This window comes from Suricata suricatta, chromosome 1, assembly GCF_006229205.1.
Source record: "Suricata suricatta isolate VVHF042 chromosome 1, meerkat_22Aug2017_6uvM2_HiC, whole genome shotgun sequence".
NCBI classification, from domain to species: Eukaryota; Metazoa; Chordata; class Mammalia; order Carnivora; family Herpestidae; genus Suricata; species Suricata suricatta.
In genome coordinates this window covers 33,410,282-33,416,136 of record NC_043700.1, presented here as the reverse complement: position 1 = coordinate 33,416,136, position 5,855 = coordinate 33,410,282, and the positions used below count along the sequence as shown (strand labels likewise).

The window sequence follows — 5,855 nt, the reverse complement described above, 5'->3', positions numbered from 1 at the left end:
CTTTAGCTGCATTCTACAAATGCTGTTATATTATATTTTCAGTATCATTTAATTCAAAGTATTGTCTAATTTCCATTATGACTTCTTCCTTAATTGATGGATTATTTAGAAGTGTGGTATTCAGTTGCTAAATATATGAAGTTTTCCTAATTATCTTATTGGTTTCTAATTTAATTCCACCATAATCAGAGAACATATTCTATGTGATGTCAATCTGGTTTGCTTTTTTGTTTGGGGTTTTTTTGTTGTTGTTGTTGTTGTTAAATGATCCTTTATTGAAATATGTTTCCTTTGTAATTCTTAACTAGCTGGGCATTCTACTACACCACTATTGATGGCATCTGTGATGTCATGAGGATGGCAGCCATCAACCTTGTAGCTCACAGACTAGGCAGTCCTCAGGATCTCTTTAATGGTTCCAGAGAGTTCTCTAACTAAAGATTGGTGCCACATCTGTTGGGCAATGTTGACAATCTCATCAAAAGTGGTATTTCTGGGGCACCTGGGTGGCTCAGTCAGTTAAGCATCTGGCTTCAGCTCAGGTCATAATCTCACGGTTTGTGGGTTCAAGCCCTGCATCGGGCTCTGTGCTGACAGCTAGCTCAGAAGCTGGAGACTGTTTCAGATTCTGTGTCTCCATCTCTTTCTGACCCTCCCCTGCTCACACTGTCTCTCTCTGTCTCTCAAAAATAAATAAAATAAATAAATAAATAAATAAATAAAATAAAAAATGGTAATTCTACTGTGCTTAATGTTTTTTGGCTTCTTTCTGTCTCTTTACAGTTCTCGAGAGCTTTGATAATCAGAGCAGAGGCAGAAAGTACCACTTCAATCTGGACCTGTCCTGCTCTGAATGGTCAGTTCCAATCACTGGTTGCCTTGGTGATGTCATCACCAACCTTTCTTGGAGATAGACCCAGGGGGCTGATCTTGGGGGCCAGGGCAGATGTGGCATCAACTTCCCCACTGGTACACCTCGTGTATACAACTTTAATCTTGTTAGGGTCAAATTTAGGCTGCATAGTGAAGGCGGCTGATATTGGATGAACCTAGATTCCAGACAACCAAAGACAGTTGCACCTTTGCCTCCTCCCAGTCCAAACCCCAAAAGCTATGATGTCAATCTTTTTAAATTTAAGGCTTTATTTATGACCCAGCTCATGATATATCCTGGTAAATACACCATGTACCCTTGAAAAGAATGTATAATCTAAAAATAGCAATACTTCTTCTATAAATAGCAATTCAGGAAATATTCTATAAATAGCAGTTCAATCAAAGTGGTTAACACTGTTGTTTAAATCTTCAGTGTTTTGCTGAAGTTTTTGGTCTCATTTTCTCAAGTGCTGGGGAGAGGTGATAAAATCACCAATGACTGTGGAATTGTCTATTTCTCTTTTTAATTCCATCAATTTTGCTTCATATATTTTGAATCTTTCATATTAGGCACATATATATTTACAAGTAAAATCATGGTGTGATGACCATATTTAATCACTGTGAAATGTTTCTTTTTGACTCTAGTAATACTGTGTCTTGAATTCTACTTTTTCTGATATTAATATAGACACTTCAGCTTTCCTATACTTACTGTTCACATTATATTTTTTCATTTATTTTCTTTCAACATATCTGTGTCTTAATATAATACAAAATTAAGAGTGTCTCTTGTAGACGACATATAGTTGAATCTTGTTTTCTTCAATATTACTATCTCTGCCTTTTAAATGGAGTGTTTTAATCCATTAGTATTTAATGTAATTATTAGTATGGTTAAATGTGGAGCTAACATTTATTCATTTATTTAAAAAAAATTTTTTAATGTTTATTTATTTTTGAGACAGAGAGAAACAGAGCATGAGCAGGGTAGGGGCAGAGAGAGGAGGAGTCACAGAATCTGAAGCAGGCTCCAGGCTCTGTGCTGACAGCTCAGAGCCTGATGCAGGGCTCAAACCACAAACTGTGAGATCAGGACCTGAACTGAAGTCAGAGACTTAACCAACTGAGCCACAAGGTGCCCCTGTAACTAACATTTAATTTGTTTTTTATATTTTCCCTCTGTTTTTTGTTTTGTTTTCTTTTGTTCTACTGTTCTTCTATTTCTGTTTTTTTTATTGTTTCAACTTTTTAAGATTTAATTTTCATTTTCCTATTGACTTGTTAGCTTTTCTTTTTTGCATTAATTTTGGTGCTTGCCCTAGAAATTATAATACACATCCTTAATTTTTTTACAAAATGCTTCCAGTAAGCATAGTTCCATTTCACACAAATTACAAAAACCTCAGAATTATGTTGATCCTTATCCCTTCACCCTATCTCATCCTTTGTGTTGTAGTTGATATGTAGGAAGAGATTTCCTTTAGTATTTCTTGTAGTACATGTTTGCTTATGGTTAATTCTCTTTCATCTGAAAATGCCTTTATTTAAACTTGATTCATTTTTTAAAACAATATAAACACTTTATAAACAAACAGAGATCATCATTGTGGGCCAAGTAGTTGGCCCAGACATTCAGGACACAGCCACGAGTTCAGCTCAGTCTCTGAGCCTCTCACTCTGAATCCAATACAGTGACCATGTTGCCCTTGCACACAGGTCCTTTCACATGGAGATGATGGAGTGGTTCCTGTCATCCATGAACTCCACACATACCTGCATGCACTGTCCATGTGAGCTGATCCTGCCCAGCACTTTGGTGACCCTGGCCAACTTGATGGACTGCACACAGATTGTGTCCATGGGGGCTGCTTGACAGCAGTCTCGCAGAGAGCTAACCTTGATTCTTGTATGATATTTTCACTGGAGTGAATTCTGGGTTGACAGTTTTTCATTTCTGTACTTTAAAGATATTCTACTCTTGGGGGCATCTGAATGGCTCATTTGGTTAAGTGTCCGACTTTGGCTCAGGTCATGATCTCGCTGTTTCTGAGTTTGAGCCCCATGTCTGACAGCTCAGAGCCTGGAGACTGTTTCCGATTTTGTGTCTCCCTCTCTCTCTGTACCCCATGCCCACTCATGCTCTGTCTGTCTCTCAAAAATACATAAACATTAAAAGAATTTTAAAGATACTCTACTCTTCCAACCTACTTGGTTTTTAATGGGAAATATGTCATTTTTCTTTTGCTGCCTTCAAGATTTAATCTATATCTTTGACTTTTAACAGTTTGACTATGATGCCCTTTTTCCCTCTCTGTTCTTCACCTTGGATAATTTCTATTGTTTCATTTTCAAGTTTACTTAGAATTTCCTCTGTCATCTCCATTGGATACTAAGTCCATTTGTTTTTAATATATTTTTCAGCACTAAAGTTTCCATGTAGGATTTTAAAATTTTTTTAACATTTTATTAATTTTTGAGAGACAGAGAGAGACAGTGTGATCAGGGGAGGGGCAGAGAGAGAGGGAAACACAGAGTCTGAAGACAAGCTCCAGGCTCTGAGCTGTCAGCACAGATCCCAACCCGGGGCTCAAACCCACGAACCATGAGATCATGACCCAAGCTGAAGTCGGACGCTTAACTAACTAACTGAGCCACCCAGGTGCCCCTTGTAAGGTTTTTTTAAAAGCATTTTTCTTTCTCTGCTGAGATTTCTTATCTTTTCATTCATCATGAGAATATTTTCTTTTACTTCATTGAGGATAATTATAATTGCCATTTTTAAATCTTTGTGTGCTACTTCCAATATCTGGGTCATCTCATCTCAAGGTCATTTTCAGATTTTCTTTCCTCTCTCAAGAATGTGTTTCACATTCATGACTTTTTGTATGGCAGATAAATTTGGGTTGTATCCTGGTCATTGTAAATGTTTACGGAGTGCTATGGAAAATCTTGGTTCTGTTTTTCTATCTTTAGTAAGAACCACTAACTCTGTTTCTTGAGTGACAGTTCTTGTGTCTGTTCAAGTATTTCTTTTCTTTAACTAAATCACTATCAGTCCGTTCTATAAATGTATGGTTCGAGAGGCCATTAAGAGATATGGGTAGTCAGAATTTGTGATCCTCTTTTTGGCTCTTTTCCTTCCATTATTCCTCCACTCTCTTCAGCAACCACAATTTCTCTGGTTTCAATTTCCTGGTTTCTCAGCCCAGAAAAATTCCAGCATTTCCACAAGCACCCTACCACCTCCAGCATCACATCACTGCACTTGGCCCCAGAGAAAAAAGCCACAAAAATTTTTTTTTCTTTGGAAAACACTCCCCTCCTCTGAGAATGTATTTCCCTGATGAATCTGTCTGCTTCTGTTGACTCTCTATTGCCTCACATAGCTGCTTTTTTTTTTTTTTTTTTTTTTTTTTTTTTTTTTTTTTTGCTTTTTTCTACTTGTCCAGATTTTTAGTTAATTTTTATAGGAGATTCAGTCTGGTAAAATCTTACTCTGTCTTACTAGAAGCAGAAACCCCAAGATATTTTAAAGAGCAAATATCATGTCACTCCTTTGCTAAAATCTCATAAATATCTTATCATTGCCTTTAGAGCAAAATCCAAAGTCTTTAGTGTGTCCTTCAGTTAGGCTCCAGAGCAGAAAACAGAAGGCACCCCCAAGTGGAATTTTAATGACAGTTTAATAAAGAGACTGTTTAGGAAGTTAAAGGAACAAAAAAGGAGATTGAGGCACTCAGGACTAGCAAAAGTGGGAAGTCATTGTGATTGCTAGGCTTTAAGGGTCAGAGTGAACAAAGGGTATTACTAAAATCAATAAAACTGTGGCCATGGAAGTGGGGCCACCCAACAGGAACTATTGTTATAAGCTACTGCCAGAACCTCAGCACCCAAGCAGGGAGGCAGTAGGAGAAGAAATGCCATGCCCCCTCTCCCTTATGTTCTCTGATCTCCTGCTCATGCTTCCATTGCCCAGACCCAACTGGAAGTCAGAGGGCCAAGTAGCCCAGTGATGCAGTTTCTAGTGTTTAGCCTCTGGGTCTGCAGAGCAGGGCTGGGAAGAACCTACTCTAGTCCATGTTTACCACTGTTGTTCCCTCCAATACACCGGTACTAGACATCTTTCAGTTCCTCAAATAACTCTCTTCCACACCTTGTCACATGGTGTTCCCTCTCTGAATGTTCTTCCCCCTCCCTCTCTGTGCCAACTTCACTGTTGTTCACCTCCTATTGTCAACTTACACCTAAATTCCTCAGAGAGCTCTTTTATGATGCCCCAGACTACATAATAACTCCTTTATATATATATATATCTAGAGCTCCCTGTACTTCTCTTACAACACTATGCTCATTAGTGACTAATTAGTCATGTGTTATAATTTAATTATTTCTCTAACATCTTCCTCCCTTAAGGAGCTGTGGGCTCAAGGAGAGCAGGAGTGATTTCTGTTTTGCTCACCAACCTATCTGTAGTGCTTGCATAGGATCTAGCACATGTAGCGTTCAATCAGCATATTGAGTAACAGCATGTCTGTCTCTTGCTGGAATATGAGTGAGCTAACAGCATACTACTAATTTCTGAATACTTATCTCCTAGCACAGTGCCTACCATATAATATGCACTCAATAAATATGATTGTATATATTAATAAATAAATAAAACCATTTATATTTTAAACCTATACCACACTTGAAAGTAATGAGTTCTATTAATTGAATGCTCACCGTGGAAGCAGCTCTATCCTTCATTTCTCCTAAAAATTGCCTCTTTCAAGGTTTGGAAGCTGTCTTCCTGGTCCTCAGTTTTATAATTTTCAGATATCACAATTTTCAGATACCACACCTATGTTTACTTCTCTACTGTGTTTTTGCAGACTTTATTTCTTCTACCTCACACGCATTTAACTTTCTAGACAAAAGGAGGGTAATCTCTACACTTTATCAGACTTCAGCGCCTAGAATATTTTATTCCTTTC

At 37.8% G+C, this 5,855-nt stretch overlaps 1 pseudogene; it reads right to left on the bottom strand.

Moving 5' to 3' along the window:
* Positions 1-2,530: 2,530 nt before the first annotated feature.
* LOC115300726 lies at positions 2,531-2,739 on the bottom strand (annotated as a pseudogene).
* Between the last annotated feature and the right edge of the window lie 3,116 nt (positions 2,740-5,855).